This window comes from Anomalospiza imberbis, chromosome 4 (assembly GCF_031753505.1).
Source record: "Anomalospiza imberbis isolate Cuckoo-Finch-1a 21T00152 chromosome 4, ASM3175350v1, whole genome shotgun sequence".
Classification (NCBI taxonomy): Eukaryota; Metazoa; Chordata; class Aves; order Passeriformes; family Viduidae; genus Anomalospiza; species Anomalospiza imberbis.
Window position 1 is genome coordinate 23,699,671 of NC_089684.1, and position 16,805 is coordinate 23,716,475.

Here is a 16,805-nt window from a genome sequence, read left to right on the forward strand (position 1 = left end):
AGCTTTCATGCCTGTAAAAGGGCAGTGTGATGTGACAAGCAAAGAGTAATTCATCAGTCTTTCTGCAGAGTCCAGACTGAACATGTTGGAGTTTGTCCACTTACTTTGCTGTAGACCCATGATTCACTACCTCTTTCCTTAGGGCATAGCGGAATTTTGTAGTTGACTTCAGCAGGGTTAACCACTGTCCCAGTATGCAGAACTTGACAGTGAAGATATGTAAATTTATGATCAACTGATGCTGAAAATTAGTATGTTTTGTAATGTTAGACAACACAACCGGTTTTGTTACTATTTTCATTGCACTGAGACTGCAGGAAATTCAAACCAGAACATGTTGGATTTTTAACTGCAGGGTTTATCTAATTCAGTACTTTAAAAACTACAGGTTTCTTAAAGAAGTCTAAGTGGTGAAAAGCTGTATTTTTTTTCTGCATTCCTCTATTTTCAAACCTTGTTTGAAGTTAATCTTTGTTCTATGTTTTTACCTCCTTATTTCTTTCAATCAGCAATAACTTTTGCTTTGGCTTTATATCTATGTCTCAAATGTCTCCTCTACTTGTCTGGGGAAAAGGGCAGTGATATTCTCTTCTTACTGATCTGTCTTTGAGAGGTCATAGAAGACATATTCCACATATTATTTCATGTGGGATAAATCCCACGAAGCATACATTGGAGAAACTGTAAAATGCCCATGTTTCTCTAGCTGACTTTACATGTCCTAACTGAGATGCACACGTATACCTTTGCAAGACCCAGAAAGGTTGGACCATTACCTGCTTCAAGAAAGGATTTTGAAGGCAGTGACTTCTAAAGAATTCTGCTTTCAAAAACACTGCCAGAAAGAGGCTATAGAATGTCTTTGATTTTAATTCATTTCAGCGTATCGAAAAGAACCATGCAAAACCAGGAAGACCTTTTGTTCTTTTGACTGAATACTTACTAATTCTAGAACAGAAAGAGAAAGCTCCAAACAAGCTGATGACTCGATTTTTGTCAATCCCTTAATTAGCTACAAGATTACAACAGGAAAAAGGGGTATTGTTAAAAAAACCTCCAAGTCCTGCCATTCTTACAGTTGAATGCAAGATCCTGCATGTATGGTGACACATGGAATAGTTCAAAAGGGAGAGGAATCGTCATGAGAGGAATGTCCATCCCCAAGAGACTATATAGAAGAGTTTTGGGCCCTTAGGCTTAGGTAACATATGTATAGAAGACAATACACAAAATCAGTGTGTTGATTTTTTTTTGAAGTGATCAGCCACCTGCAAAGTGGGGTCCAGTGATACCTGCAAGAATGTCTCATTAAAAACAATGAAATTAGGATGGTCCTGATGTATTCATGAGGAAAAAATTAATTAAACTCCAGGTTTTTGAGAAAAACAGGCAACTAGAAACAATGTATTGTGTTACTGGCGAGGTTTGCAATAGAAATTGGGAAGGAACCTGTACAAGTGTATTGTGTGGATTTCAGAAGTTGTTTCATTTCAGCAGTGGGGGAAAGACTGAAAAATTCGTTCATAAAAATATCTTTTAGAACAGCTTATCACTGCTTTTCTTTCTGCGCGTCTAATGCAGCTGTGAAAATTGAGTTGTAGACTACAGAAATTAGGAAGTTATTAATAACTGCTTTCTCTGCAATCCAAGACATTGATTGTGTCTGATGTCCTGCAAGGAAATGGAGAATTTTCTTTGACCAAGTGACCTTCTAGTGCTTACCACTTCATGAATGTTCTTTCTCAGATCTTGCACCAATTTCAAATTCTCAGCACATCTCGAAAATCTTCATGCATACATTATACCATTTAATTTGGCACAAAGGCGCATGCAAGGAATATATTTTAAATTGCCTCTGTATAGATACTAGAGGGCTACATGAGCAACAGGAGCACGCTGGGATACTCAAATGCATAAGGAAAAATGATATACTACTGTAATTTAGTGGAAGTAACATCATCTGATGGGAATGGGCTGTCACAACTTATTCATTATCAAAGGGCAAAGAAAGCAAAAGTGTGGGTAGCACTTTACCCCTGTTAGAGGCATAGGCAACCTTTTGAATCCTGGCACCTTGATAAATCTCAGTTCTTGTAAAACTAGAGGTGAAAATGGTGCTTGCCAAGCTCACATATCTGTGTGCTTGCACATGGAAAATAGGACAAGCTACTTCTTGAGACCTTCCTGCAGTATGTGAATGGGGAGACAATAAAAGTGTGCAGAGGGATGGCTGGCAACTGGCTGGCAGCCTTTTCCCTGAGGGTAAGCTGCCTCACATGGTCCATGGGATAAGAGTAGTTATTGATTGAGAAGTGGACACCTTATTTTCTATGATAACTCATTCACATTCCCATATCTACTGTGTAAGTATTCATGATAAAGCCTTTCTGGAAAGCTGAAATTAGAAAAAGGGTACCTGTAGGAACACAGTTTGTGGTAGTTGGGGTGGGGCTGTGGCCAGCCTCATCCCCAATGGGCTACAGCTGTGAAAAGCAGGTGAGCAGCATTGACAGCAATGAGCCATGGAGTGCCCAGGTGCACTGACCATCACCAAAGGGAACAGAGGGCACACAGGTGCCATGCATGGACATGAGGGTATAAAAGGTTGGGCTGAAGAACAAGGAGGGCAGATATTTGAAGCCTTCTGCAGTGGTGTGGTGTTACTCTGTTTGGGTTGAAGCTGTCTGAAATTGTCTGGTGATACTCTGTATACGGTGGCCGTCTCAACTGCAACATTTGCTGCAACAGGTACCCTTTCTATCTGTGAGTGCAATTTAAATATGAGAAACTAATTGTTTTTTTAATCCCAAGCTTTCAAAAAACAATGCTTAAATCTGTTTGAAGAAAAAAACCCATATGTGAGTTTATAGGCATTGTATGTTATGCTGTAAGACTGCAGTAATCCTTCCTGGCCTAAAAATTTGGGGCTTTTTCAATGACTGTGTGTATTGGGGACAGTAAAAATGGCATATGATGTTTGGTGTATTCATAACTAATGAAATTATAGTAGGTGTAGGCTTGACTCACACTTTAGAGCTGAAGGAAATTTCCTGCATAGTCAAAAGGAAACTTCTTCCTCCTTGCTCTCAAATTTAACTGGACAGTTGTATTATGTTTTGTTTTCTTGCTTGGGTTTTGTGTTTATTACAGCTTTTTCTACAAACATCAAGAAGAGGTAGGAGAGCAACTGGGGGGGAAAATTGTTCTAAGATTATTTTGTCTGCTTGAAATCTCTTTGAATGACCTAGTCATAAGATCTGGGCTTGGGAAGGACTTTGCTTCCAGGTGAGATTGGTAGGGGCCTTGCCAGTATTTGCCTTTCCTTTCACTATGGAGGCGGTTTGCCAGCTGCACTCCTGTCTGTAAATCTCACCTAACCACCATCCAGGTGTGTAGCTGTCTTGGGTAGGAGAATTTGGGTAGGTGATTGCCATTCCTCAGTGATGGCACATAGCTGGATCTGACTAAATCCCAGTAGGGTTCAGGTGAGTAAAGTCAGACTAATTATGAAACACCTAGGTGAAATTGTTGGCCCAATGGGCTCTGCTGGCATTGTGCTTATGGAAGTTATTCACAACAGCTGTGAGACAAAAAGTTGAAAAGGATGAAGGAGCGATCTGGAGAGTTTATATTCCCTCTCAAGGCTGGTGAGAACTTGACTTCTCTCAGCAAACTTAAATACCATAAAATGAAAGGGGTTAAAATATTCACCAAAAATGAAGTTGGTTTGCAGATATCTCCAGCTTCTCTGTAAGTATATTCTTCCTCATATGGGCTGACTATCATATCCTAATTTTAATAACTTTCCTACTTAAATCAAAGGTGTGCGAGATGAGTTGGAAAAATCCCTTTTATTGATTCACATTGCTGTTTCTGAGTAAGTGCTAATACACAATCACATTCTTGTGTGAAGGCTTATTTGGGGGTTGTTAGATGTACAAAGCAATTATACAGTGCTCTTCATTTTTAATTGTATACCTTTAGTACGTCTTCATTTGCAAATAAATGTTTTTAGACTTAATGCAGTGAAGGGAATGCAGCTGCAGCAGAGTTTGTTATGCTGAGTTTTATTTTAGTAGTATGAAGCATTTTTTAGTTAAATATTTAGTTCAACACAAATAATACTCCTCCATTAGGATAATTATGCTTTTTTGTTTCTCTGCTTCCATTAATTTCTCTAATTTAAGACAATTAAAAGTAAGCTCTGTAAGCAACTTTTAATTTGTGAAAACTACTTTAGACATGATAATACCAGTGGAAATAATTTGGATTCTACCTGAGCAACAATAATATTAATAGCAAAGGTGTTGTTAGGTTGTGCTGCTATGTTCAGCCCTTAGTGATGCCTAAACCATAAGATTGCAATACAAGGAAAAATCACATTTTAAAGTAGAGTTACTAAAAAAAACTGGTTTGAAATATCACCTTTATACTTCCTAGGTGGTATAGGCAAATTACTTTGGTCTGTGATTGTGTGGTCATGAGCATGCTCATTTCAGCAATTGGTAGGTAATGACTGATCTGTTGTTAACTGCCTGTATTTTGCTAGAATCAAATAGCCAAAGCCCCCAAAAGTCCAGGAAAAATCCTACTATCCCTCAAAGCCAGACAAAATACTGCAGTGCTTTAATAACATCACTAAGCTTTCAGAATTTAAATAAGACATTACAGATATTTTTATAGTGTTATTTACTTAAATATTTCTGCCTTTTTTCAGCACTGCAATTCAGTGAGCTTGGGCTTCCTTGGTGCTCTTTCTTTATTTTGACTCAATTTGCTTTGTCCTTGTCAGGAAATAATTTTGCCACATGTGATGACTGGTTTAATTCTGATTGAAGTTAGGAAATGAATAGTGTATATGTCAGATCACTCTCTTCAGAGGAATTTGCAACTCTGAGGCAGTGACTTGCCTTGTTATTGCCCACAACATTATTGGTAGTGTTAATCTGGAGAAACGAAGATCCAGATTAACACTACTAATCTTCTTCTGCCTGGACTGTGTCCTTTTAAAGCCTGTCTTCAGTTGAGGCAGGTAAAATAAAAACTCTGTAGTTTATTTTAGTTTTGGTTCCTTAGTATCGGAGATCAGGCAAAGGTAGCAAAAATTCCTTAGTATTTTCATGTGTGATGGACTCTGTATGTTAGTGGTTCCTGAACTGTAAAACTGCCATAGATTTCATTGAATTTCATAACACTAACTTTCAAAATATGCATCTATCTACCTACCTTCACAAATATTTCATGTATATGTCTATATACATGCACACATGTATACATGCATTTATGCATTTGTATAGTTATTTCTGGGATATCTTAAAAGTAGGAATTGCATATGAATGGGAAAAAAAGGTGGTTGTGAGAGCCTGAAATAATAACTTTGAATACCACAGACAAAATCCTTAGGCTTACATTTTTCTATGATACAGAATTAGTCATTTCCCCAAAGAAGTTATTCTTCACATTCCTGTTGAAGACAGCATTTTGCTGCAGCTGCATGCCTTCCTCCTTTCTGTTTTGTGTGGGCTTTCTCTTTTTTTTTTTTAATTTCTTTTTTTTTTTTCCTTTCTATGCCTTAAGTTGCTGCAAATCATATTTCTCTGACTGAATTCCAGACTGTAAATAATTAGTTGCATCTTGTTTGTTCTGGGTCTTGGAGATAGAATCCTCTTTACAGCCAGGCAACTCTGGATACAACCTGGTGATCAAAGTAACTTTTTGAATTGTCATTTTTCTTGGGAAAGCTCTCAAAATTCACAATGTATTTGAGATACTGCAAGAAATTTAGCCTGCAATAGCATCTGTCGTTTCTCTAGCTGAAATTGTGCAGTTGCGCAAATCTGAGAAGACTGAATTTTCAGATAGATGTTGAGTTCTGGTCTGAGCTGCTGGGTCTCAAATTTCTTTTTTTTCTTTAGTTTGCGTAGACCATATAGCTGAAGAAGTTGGGGTGGGAAGACACCTTATGCTGCGAAAGTGATTAATGTGCATTAGCAAAGGCAGGGGATGTGTCTGTGTGTGTGTAAAATGTGCATGATGGAGCTATAGCTGTAGAGTGCTGCTTTAGGCAACTAAGATGGTGGTGTCTATGAAGGGTTGGGCAAGTGCCTCATTGTGAATTTTCAATTTGTTTTTTAATGTTGAAATCTATGTACCATCAAGGATATTACCAATAAACACACAACCATTATAGCATTAAGAAAAAACTTTAGCATTTTTAAAGGAAGACAGTGTCTTCCAAAACCAGAATTAGGGAAAATCTGCACCTAGGCACCAGCAATGAGGCCATTATCTTCTCTGAATATTTTAGCATGTGCTTAGCAAGCTTGCCTGTTCACTGAGGTTGAGATTTTTAGAAGGGCAATATTGAGATACTCAAATGCCCACAAGAGCTACTCTCAAGATGTTGAAGCATTTTACTGTTTTACTGCTTGAAAAGTTAAATCTAGATGTCTGATTCTGCAGATTTCTTGGGATCTGCATCTGCAGAGGGCTTTATATCTCAAAATGTTGGTATCAGTTTCTCCTTCCTTAATGCCTTTTGCTTTTCCTCAAAAAGGGCATTAATCTGCTTATACATATTTAGAAGTAGGACATCTCAAAAGCTTTCAAATGTGCCAAACCAACCTCACTGAGCCAGATTTATCACTTCCTGATTGTCTTTCTAAGGTTTGGTCCATGTTAAAAATTAAGCATAAGGATATTCCAGTGTCAAAAAATAGGCTTATTTTCCCCAGTTGGAGTAGAAATACAAACCCACTATTGTTAAAAATCATGCCTATGGGAACATGTTCAGTTGCCTCTAAGTTCCTTGGGTTGTACGCAAGACTTTTGTCTTGGGAAAGATGGAAATTTTAATACAACAAGCTGAAGAATAATACAGGGTATCAGGATTGAGGATGAATGTGAAAGAGGTGTTGCTTAGTCTAGAATCTTTAAGATGATACTTGAAAGGGCTGTCAGGATGGTTGAGCTTGATGGATGATGATTCCAAGTACATTACAGTGGCTTGATAGCTGATGCAGCAGTTGGACTATGAAAGGACTAGAGAGTAAGGCAGACCACGAAGAGTTTACAATTGTAGTGTAAACTTGAGATCAAGAAAAAAGATTATTATCTATTATACTCCAAGCTGTGGGAGAAAGCTGATCTGGTACATCAGGAGAAAAGAATGTAATAGAGAGACTAAGAGAATCTGACTTTTATGAAGCAAGATGGAAAAGGATTTGTGGTCAGCAGTAGTGTTCTGACATGTGGGGAAAGCTACTAATCTAGAAGATATCCAGGCTATAGCAGCATTAAGAGAGGATCAGATTATAGGCAGAAGTGAATGCTAATGTAATAAGAAATGCAGAGACTCTTCAATATTTCCATTCATAGCTGGATTGTCTCCTGGACAAGCTACCCCAACAAAATAAAAAATTAAATTACAATTTATTCAAATCCATACTGTTGACTCATTTAAATATTATTTTCATCAGTGTTGTAGGCCAAAGTCTGGCTGACTCATGTAGAAGCCTTAAAATTGGCATAAGGTGCAAGAATAAAAGTTTCATTGTTCTTGTAACTACCGAGGAGAGTATTCTGTGACAGATTTGTATTCTGACTTCATGTGAAGGAACTTGAACTGTATGGGTGTGCTTGGGACCACTCCTAGGCAATGCTGAGCATGACCCTTTAACAGTATAGATGTAAGCTATGTACAGCTACATTTGTCTTCACAGTCACAGCTTTATTTCTAAAAACTGCTAGATACATCCTTTTCCTAATAACAGGTATTAATGTACTGGTTTTACTCATCAGGCTTTCTAACTTTAAAGCCTGGAGCTGATTTGAAACTGCCCTATTTTAGTGCTGATAGCATATTTTTTCCCACCACCAGTGTTAATTTAGCCTGTCAGGCATTATGACACACTGCAAGATTGTGCAGGTACTTGTCATGCCTGAAAACACTATCCCGAGCACTGCAGGTGGGGGTGGAAGTTGCAGCAAAGGTAATTACCTCCTATCTTGATCTTCAGGCAGTGGAGATTGTGGTTAGGAGGGGTTTCCCCCTGGGGAGGAGGGGGAGGTAGGACTCAGCAGTGCTGACTCGGTGCACTCTCAGTGGTTTTTGGCATGGTGAGGAGAGCTGCAGCAGCACAGGAGCTGCCATCTGGAAGAGGACATACAACCCATCAGCAATGAGGGGGGACACACTGATGCTGCAGGGGAGGTGATGGGAAGGAGAGCCTATAAAGAAGGAGATTTAAAAATGAAAGTTTTATAAGAGGTGTGTTATATTGTAGCCTTACAAAGAAAATTTTTATTTAAATGGCAGTTTCCCAGTGCTATCTACTATTGCCTTTTGTAGCTCTGCATTACAGCCCTGAGCTCCCAATAACCTCAAATGGTACTGTGGTTTGCCTGATGATTGTTACTGTATAAAAAAGTTTCTTATTTGAGCCTAGTCTGCATGCAGGGACACCTGTATATGTACCTATATCTGTATTTTTAGTTATAAGGACCTCTGGACTTGAAACAAAAACACTGTTGTCAACAGCAAACTCGGAGGCCTTTGAAAAATTAGCTTTGAAGTCTCAAAATTCTTGCTTCAGGGCTGACTACACCTGCACTTCCTGCAGTTCTTGATGGCAAGAACTACAAGAATGTTTAAGTGAAAGAAGGGGTTTCAAGTAATGTTTTGTATGTGTGTTTTGTATATCTGCTTTGTATTGCTGAATTTTGGATTTTTCGATGTTATGTTTGAGGTTGTGTCTTTTTTCTTTGTGCACGAAGCTAGTAAGTACCGAAGCTTTAAATTTTAAATTAGCTTTAAGGGCTCTTAGGTAACAGCCCTTAAAACAATATCTTTTTCAACAAACCTAGATAATAAATGAAAAATTAGCTGAAAAAAGTCATGAACCAGTGTAGTTAGAATGGTTGTTTGCTTCTCTGTTTACTTTGATGCATTTGTCCTGTATGAGTCCTTACTGACTGTTTTATTAGAGGAAGTTTTCTAAACTCCTGTGAATGTTATCGTAATTGGAAGCCCCAGTGAGACTGCTCCTTAGTGAAAGCATATTTTCCTCCTTTCTTGGGTTTGCATTAGTGATAATGAGTTTCTGGAGCTTTCAGAGCTCCTGCCAGAAAGATAAGGCTATCGTGTCTTTGCTGTTGTCGGTCATTATAGTCACTGCTGCTTGGTGATATGCCAGGAATAGTTCAGGGATTAGCTGGAGCTGGGCCTGTGGGTACACCTGTGTGTTATGCTAATATTGTGTAATGAGTGGACTTGGATGTGTAATTCACAAGTATATTTAAGAGAAGTATGTTCAAATTTCACCTGCAAATTATATGGACATGTAAGTCTGAAAACACTAAAAACTCCTCTGTTGCAAAACTCTAAAAATTGCATAGTTGGAGAGCTGTGCCTACCTCATTGTGTAGAGAGACAACCTCATATTTTTGTTCCCTTTTTTCTCTTGCCCACCTGGCCCCTTGTACTGTCTTGTATACCTTGCAGTTTTGCTAGTTCACCTCCTCTGCAGAGACTGTAGGGCTGTGTGTTGTGCAGGGAAGTCTCTTCTCTTCTTTGTGCTTGTCTGACTCCAGGTGACCTCTGTGTCTCCTCTAGGACTTACAGTGAGACCTGAGCCTTAATGTCAGCTGTGTGTTCTGACAGCATCAATGCTCACCTAAGTCTAAGCTGAGTCTCCTAGAGCCCACATGGGCTCATACTCAGACTCCTGTGGGATCCAAGGCTATCAAAATTCAGCATCACAAATGGCTTATCTACATAAAGGATCTGGAAGTGAGAGCAAACAATAACCAGTGAATGGTGTAGCAATGGCTTATTACCCTGATAAATTGGAAAGCTTGCAAGTAAAAAGTCCTTGGGTAATTTTACAGGAGGGAGCAAACATAAATAACTGTAGCCTGTAGGAGTTCAATAATTGTAACTCCTGCCTCAGAGTTTCAATGGAATATTTCATCTCCTTTCCCCTGATATCTTACTCTACCAAATTAGAAGCATTATTTTTTAAGATGGTTGTCAGTCTAAAATAAGAGAGTAATGTACTGCGGTTCCTTGTAGGCTTTTGAACCCCTAGGTCTTTATTCTGACTGAAAAATTCTGCTGTTCCTGAGGTTGCTTGTTTTAATAGATTTTTTTTTTGTTCTTGTTGTGCAAGGCAGATAGGATACAATCACTTCAATATGAATAAAAAAAGTCATAGATAATATTTTAGTGGAAGCTAAACATTTCCAAAGCTTCAAACTTTGGAGAGCTGACACTGCCTTTCAACAGCCCAGCTCTTTTCCACAGGGTCAGGATTTTGTTCTCAAAAAAGATGAGTCAAACCCTGTTAACTGGTTTTATAGACCTCTGAGCTCTAGGAATTCTGCTGTCCTGGACTTTTTTTGCAGAGCTTTTTATATCCCAGGCAAAAACTCATTTGCATATGGTATTGTTATGTGTTTTCCTTTGATCTCCTACTTTGGCGTTCTAAGATTGAGTGCTATTTTTTACTTGCAAATCTGCATTGCCCCAGGATATGAGAGGTTTGTTTGAGCTCTTTTAATTGGCCAGTGATGTAAAAAATGATTGTTTTCTATATTGAAAATGAGCTCAAAAAACCCCTTCATGAAGCCTTTGTAACCTACTGTAACTTTCCGTGCATTTTTACTGACTCAGATTTATTTTGTCTGGAAGAAGAATGAACTCTTCTAATCTTTTTTGTGTTAGTGGCTATGATTTTTGGGTTTACAAGACATCATCATAAAATATAGGAAAACCAAAAGAAAATTAACCATGCTTTCTAGTGTTCTTATTTCAGTGAAAAAGATAACAATTCCGATTAAATCAAAGGAGGTAATCTGAATAGATATGATGTGCCTAAGAATAAAATGGAGTTTGCTTCTTTAGATTTCTTTCATGCTGGTTTATATTGTAATTTTGAAGAGCTTACTTTTTTATTTACACCGAGATTATATTTTTTATGGTGCTTTTGGACAAGAAGAAAAAAATCCCTTTTTATTCTTTGAGAAGCCTGAATGCAACAATCTAACCTGTAGTATATAAAACCTCCATGGCTGGTCTTAAAAAGGCTTTATGGAGATATTTTTGTTAGCATTCATGGCATCTTAAAATTGCTTGTTGATTTTTAGAATCTTAGGAGGAAAGTAGAAGTGTATAAATTACTTGACATTTTCTACTGTAATTAGAAATACATTGAACTATGGACTGTTTCTTCTATCAGCTTTATTAACACTTGTTGGTTCCCCTACCTTCTCTTTTGTCTTGCCCCACTGCAGAATCCTTGCCTGTGACATTTTACTTTGTTCACAATTGCCAAGCCCTGCAGCCAGAGGTTGCACACATCCTTTGAGTCCTATTTAAGAGGAACTTGGCTCTGCCTTGTAGGTGGGAGGGTGTTATCTTGAGATTGAGAAAAATATGGCAATTTACTTGGCTGCCATGCTGTTCAGAGTCATTAGCTCCAGCTTTTCTTTTTCTTCCCACTCTTTCTCCACTCTGAATGTGTACCAGAAATAAGCTGGGTTATATACATATTATTTAAAAAAAAAAATCTTCAGGTATAGCTGGTCTGTATGATCCTAAGTGGTTTAACCAATGTACTCAGGGAAGGCTGAATGCATCTATTTGCTGTTGGATCTTGTAGCAGTTCTTTAAATGGAGTTACTGCAGACTGAAACTTGTAATTGCTGAGTGAGAGGAACATTATAATGACACAAGTGGCTGTGTGCATTATGGTATGCCTGCTATTTTGGTTTTTTTGTGACTACTATGCCTTTGGAGTTGTGTTTTGGTGTTGAAAATAATAGTTAATCTCATTCCTATTCTTCAGTGCAGTTGCTGAATTATAGTTTTGTTCAGTTGGGTAAGAACTGTGATAATCTTTCATCATGTAGGCTTAAATTTCTGTAAGGTGCATTAAATGAGCAAAATGGTGATGAAGAATTCTGAGGAAAAAACTTACTCTTAACTCCTGAAATATTTAGGGAACTTATGCTATTTTGCTGTGTAGTATAGAGCTAAATTAAGATAAGAAGGATGGCCAATGTTGATTCTTCTAATTTTTGCCTTCTAAAACTTACCAAAAAAATGTCTGTGTATGTATTTGGTCAGTTGTAGGGCTTGGTGGCCTTGCCTGTGTTCTGCCAGCGAGGTGTGGGTGCTGCCTGGCTGCCCTGCCAAGGCACACAAAGATGTTATTTTTGAGGGCTTTGCAAAGCGTTCAGCAGACGTTCTGTATAGCAGAATTAACTTGTCATGCTTGGGCTTTCTAAAGTGAAATTCCAGATTGAAACTGAGACTGTCACTTGTCTCATCACAGATAGCGCAAGAAAATAATTAGGAAGGAAAAAGAGCAGACAGACTGCGTTCCAGGCATTTTGTGCTGTCTGTCTCTATTTTAGGGTGAATGTGCACCACAGATAGAAGTATCCAGACTGGGAGGGATGTATGCAATGCCCTGTCTCCTTTTAATTTTCTTTGCAGGAAAAAATCCAGGCCTGTAGATTTAGGTGATCAAATGATTGTCTTTCATGTTGCACTTCTCAGAGTTTATTGAAGAAGAAATACTCCAGAAAGCAAGCACAAGAATTGTTGTGGTTTTGCTGGGTTTTTTCTGTATTTGAAACAATCTAAAATAAATGGTTGCAGAATATATATATAGGAAGTTAGTCCTCAAGCTGTTCTAAGGATGGCCTCCTTGCAAATACTTACAGCTTGTGAACTATCCTATATATCCAGAAACACATTCAGCAGACATTTTGCATGTAATCCCCAGTAAAACTTCAGTCATTCATTTTAATAAGAGATTTCTGTAGTACTGTAAGCGTCTTTAATACCATAGGTTATATGTTTCAATTAAATGTATCTGTGTTCTCACTTCTTTTGGTGTTCTGAATCTATTGAGTTTTAATCTGAACATATTATTTTAATTTTTTTCTTTTTATGTAAATACTATATTTTACCCCAATGTACCATATATAGTACCCTGTTAAAATCCGGATCTGGACATAAATAAGACGTCAAATATGACTTCAAGTCGATAAAAACCAGAAAAATACTGATGGCTTTCATACTTCTCCTTTGTTAAAGAGGAAAAAGGATAAAAGAGTTACCACAGGATACCAGTTCAATGCAAGCTCCTGGTGTGGACAGGCTGCATTCACACCCTTGCGAGTTCTGGGATAGCTTCTCTTGGCAGGCGAACCCTCAGATCAGTTGACAGGAATGATGTCTCATCAATGTATGTGTGTGTATCTTGATTAAGGGTACACATTGTTGGAGCTGACAGGAATGTCAGGCTCTTTAGAATTCCCAGAAATTCTCTAAGCCTGACAGATATGAGGCTGGTGTTGGCTGAATACATTGAGATAATTTTTCACAAAAGATGAGTCATTCTTCTTCCTATATGAATTAGTACCTCTTCCAGAATCTGAATTTACCATTCCTCTGTGAGATGGTTTTTAAAAAATGATTTACAATTCAGAGACAGAGCTGTATATATTATACTACCTAATAAACACTTAAATGCTAAATTATGCCATACTTCTGAGGCACACAGAGAATTTTCTTTTAGAAAAACCCTAGAAAAACTAAAATCTTATTGAGTGTTACTGAGGACATATATTGAGATGCAAGTACATGTAGTGAAAGAAAGTCTGTTATTTTTCTGGGCAGAGACAGAAAAACTATCAAAGCATGACTAAACCTTGGAAAATGTTAAATGTTCTGTAGCTGAGGGAAAGGGTGTTTATCCCTGTCTTTCTAATTGCTTCATTTAAATTACATCTTATCCAAAACTTTAAAGAGAAGATCCAAATATTGTGTGGTACTATGAGTTTAGTAAATAAAGATATTTTTTTCCTTCAAATATAAAACTAACATGCTGATAAAATCCTGAGTGTGGAAGCAATTTTATAAGGAAGGGATACTTAAAATATATATATAGCAAGCAGAAACTGTTACCTTTATGCAGATATCAGTGTGTCAGTAAAATAGGTATTGTTTAACTATATCAACTGCATATTAGGTTGTAAACACTCTTTTCTTTCTCAAACGTGGTTCAAGTAGTCATTTAGGTCAGATTTGCACTACAAAGTTTTGCTGGCATAGCTGTTGTTACTTTTATTGAATGGTTGATAGCCACTGATTTCCTTTAATCTTTTAATCATAATAATCCTTTTCTTTGTATAGAGTTGTCAATAAAATAACCTTTCAAGTAAAAGACCCTGGAAGTCTGAGATCTACCTGCTGGAGTGGAAATAGATACTAATGAGCTTGGTGAGGGAAACAGACTTGTGCCTCATGAGAGACTGTCAGGGAATTTAAATGGACTGGGCATGGGGGTTTAGGCATGGGCTGAGCATAATTACGGCCCTCAGACAACACTTTGGAGATGCTTTGACTACTGCATCTTGGACTGAGAAAGAAGGGGATCCAAAAGATATCAAGCGCTCTGGTACTGATGATAATGGAGGCAATTTTTGTAGTACTTGGACAGTAATTGCTGAAATTCAGTATTTTGGTAGGAACAATGGTTGTAAGCTAAAGAGTTGTGCAGTGGTTCAGTTGTGTCAGTACCAAGTAGAGTTTAATATTTACTAGTTCAGTGTAAATTTTCTGCTAATATTAATTTTGATTACAGGCATTAGAACTGGATGTTGCCCTGGCATAGATAGAATCCTTCTGTATGTGTGTTTTTGTATCTCTTTTGCTGCATCTGGTCTTTAATTAAAGCAGCACAACAATCTGTATGGACAAGCAAAAAAGGAAAGTAAGTATAAACATCAACAAAAAAAATTATTTCAAAATGTAACTTGGTGTTCTTCCTGATCCTACTTGCACTAACCTGATCCATGAGCAGCAAAGGGTTAAACACACAGAAAGTGGCAAAACTCAACTATTTTAGTTTTTTCAGACTCTCTACTTCAGTGAAAGAAGGGAATAAATATGGTCTGCATCTTGCACTTCTTTCAGTCTAGACTCTAATCAAGGATCTGCTTTTTTCTTTTGCAGTGGATAACATGGGGCTTAAGAGACTTCAGTTAAGAGGGACATGTGCATTAATCCAGGGCTTTATCTCCTCTTAGGTTGTCAAATATACAGATCCTTAATAATACCTCCTCTTTAGCATCTCGTTGATGTCTTGATCTGTTTCCAGCATGAAAATTCAAGCTGTAAGTTGTCTTAGTGGTTAGATTTTATTTAGGATCTCTACATAACTATGATCACCCATCTTCAGGAAAGGCAAATTTAAATTTGCTTTACAGGAGAATGGGGTCTCGGTATTAAAAGTGGAGTATAACCTATGCTGTTGCAAATAGATGGCAACTGGCCAACACATCTCTTAATTTATCAACATCAGGAAGGTGAGGTACTCAGTTTTTGAGTGATTTGGAGTTTGTAGTGTTATAGGAATGATAAGCAATTAGAATTCTATTGGTTCCTTCCAATGTCTGATATCTTGTGGCACTGATCCAGACAAGAGCTAGTCCTTAGACTAGTGCAATTTTTTTTTCCTGTCTGGGCATGCTTAGTTTGATGTCATGTGGTTGTGGTGTGTGGGGTTTTGTTATTGTTTTTTTAAGATTTATCTGACACCAAACAGGAATCCTGCTCTGTGCCAGACAGAGGCAGCCCTACAGGTGCCTTAGCAGCAGCATCACAGCCCAGGCAGGATGCAGAGCTTATGGAATGACTTCTACATTCTCCAGCTACCAGAAGAGAGGGAATTGGCAGGTAGAGAAGGTGTGGCTGTATCTCAGTAACTTTCGGCTGCTGGCTTTGCATGCTGATGCCCTCCACAGCCAGCCTGCTGCTCGGGTGCTGTGTTAGTGACAGACAGAAGGCAGATATTTGGACAGGCAGATGGACTTGTCCACTTGGACAGTAGTGGGCCTTGCTCACCCTGTCCCTGTTCTTCAGTAACTTCTAAGGGCCATAACATATAAGAAACAATGAAAGTGCTACCCAAGGCGTTCAACCTACACAAAGACACTATAATTTTCTCTGTTAGAGGAAGCTAGCTGGGGTCAAAGTAAGACAGTTTCCAAGAACAAAGTTACTGAGCTGATAGTCTCAGTAAACCCCAACAGAATTGTTAGAGATGCTGAACGCACTGAAAGGCGCAAGAAAAAAAAAAGCTAAAAGGAGTTCAAGAAATGAACCAGGAGACTAGAGATTCTGAAAAATGAATTAAAATATTCTTTCCCAGTCTCTTCTGGGATACTTCCAATGCTTTGTCAGGGGAGATAAAAACTCTGTTGACCCTGTGTCTGAGAGAATGTGGAAGCCAAATCCCTGAGCTCTGTCTGTAAGAGCAAGACAGATTGATGAGGTGCTCAGTGACCTGGCTGTCATGGCCCAGAAAGTTTTCCAGGAAATGAAGGAGACATGGAAGCTGCTGGTCAGCTTGGAAAATGCTGAGATAAGATGCTGTAAGTAGTGCAGGAACTAAATAATTAGCTTGCAAAGAAAGAAAAAGGTTTCAGACTGTCTTCTGCATAAGATGTGCTGAACATCCAAAGGCTTAGGCAATCAAGGGTGTAAAATAAGAGCAGGCTGGGAAAATATCATATGTGCAGAAGGCAGAGCCAAGAAATTGGATTGCCTCAGTTTAAATGACTTTATCTTTGAAGAGAGAACTCCTTGTGATGATTATTTTACTGTAGTGGACGAAAAGAGGAATTTTGGTAGACAGCTGATGTGACCCACCTCTGAGGATGCTGCAGAGTTTACCCGCAGGAAAAGAAACCTCATTATCCAAAGCTCAAACAAGTCTGTAATATGTGCC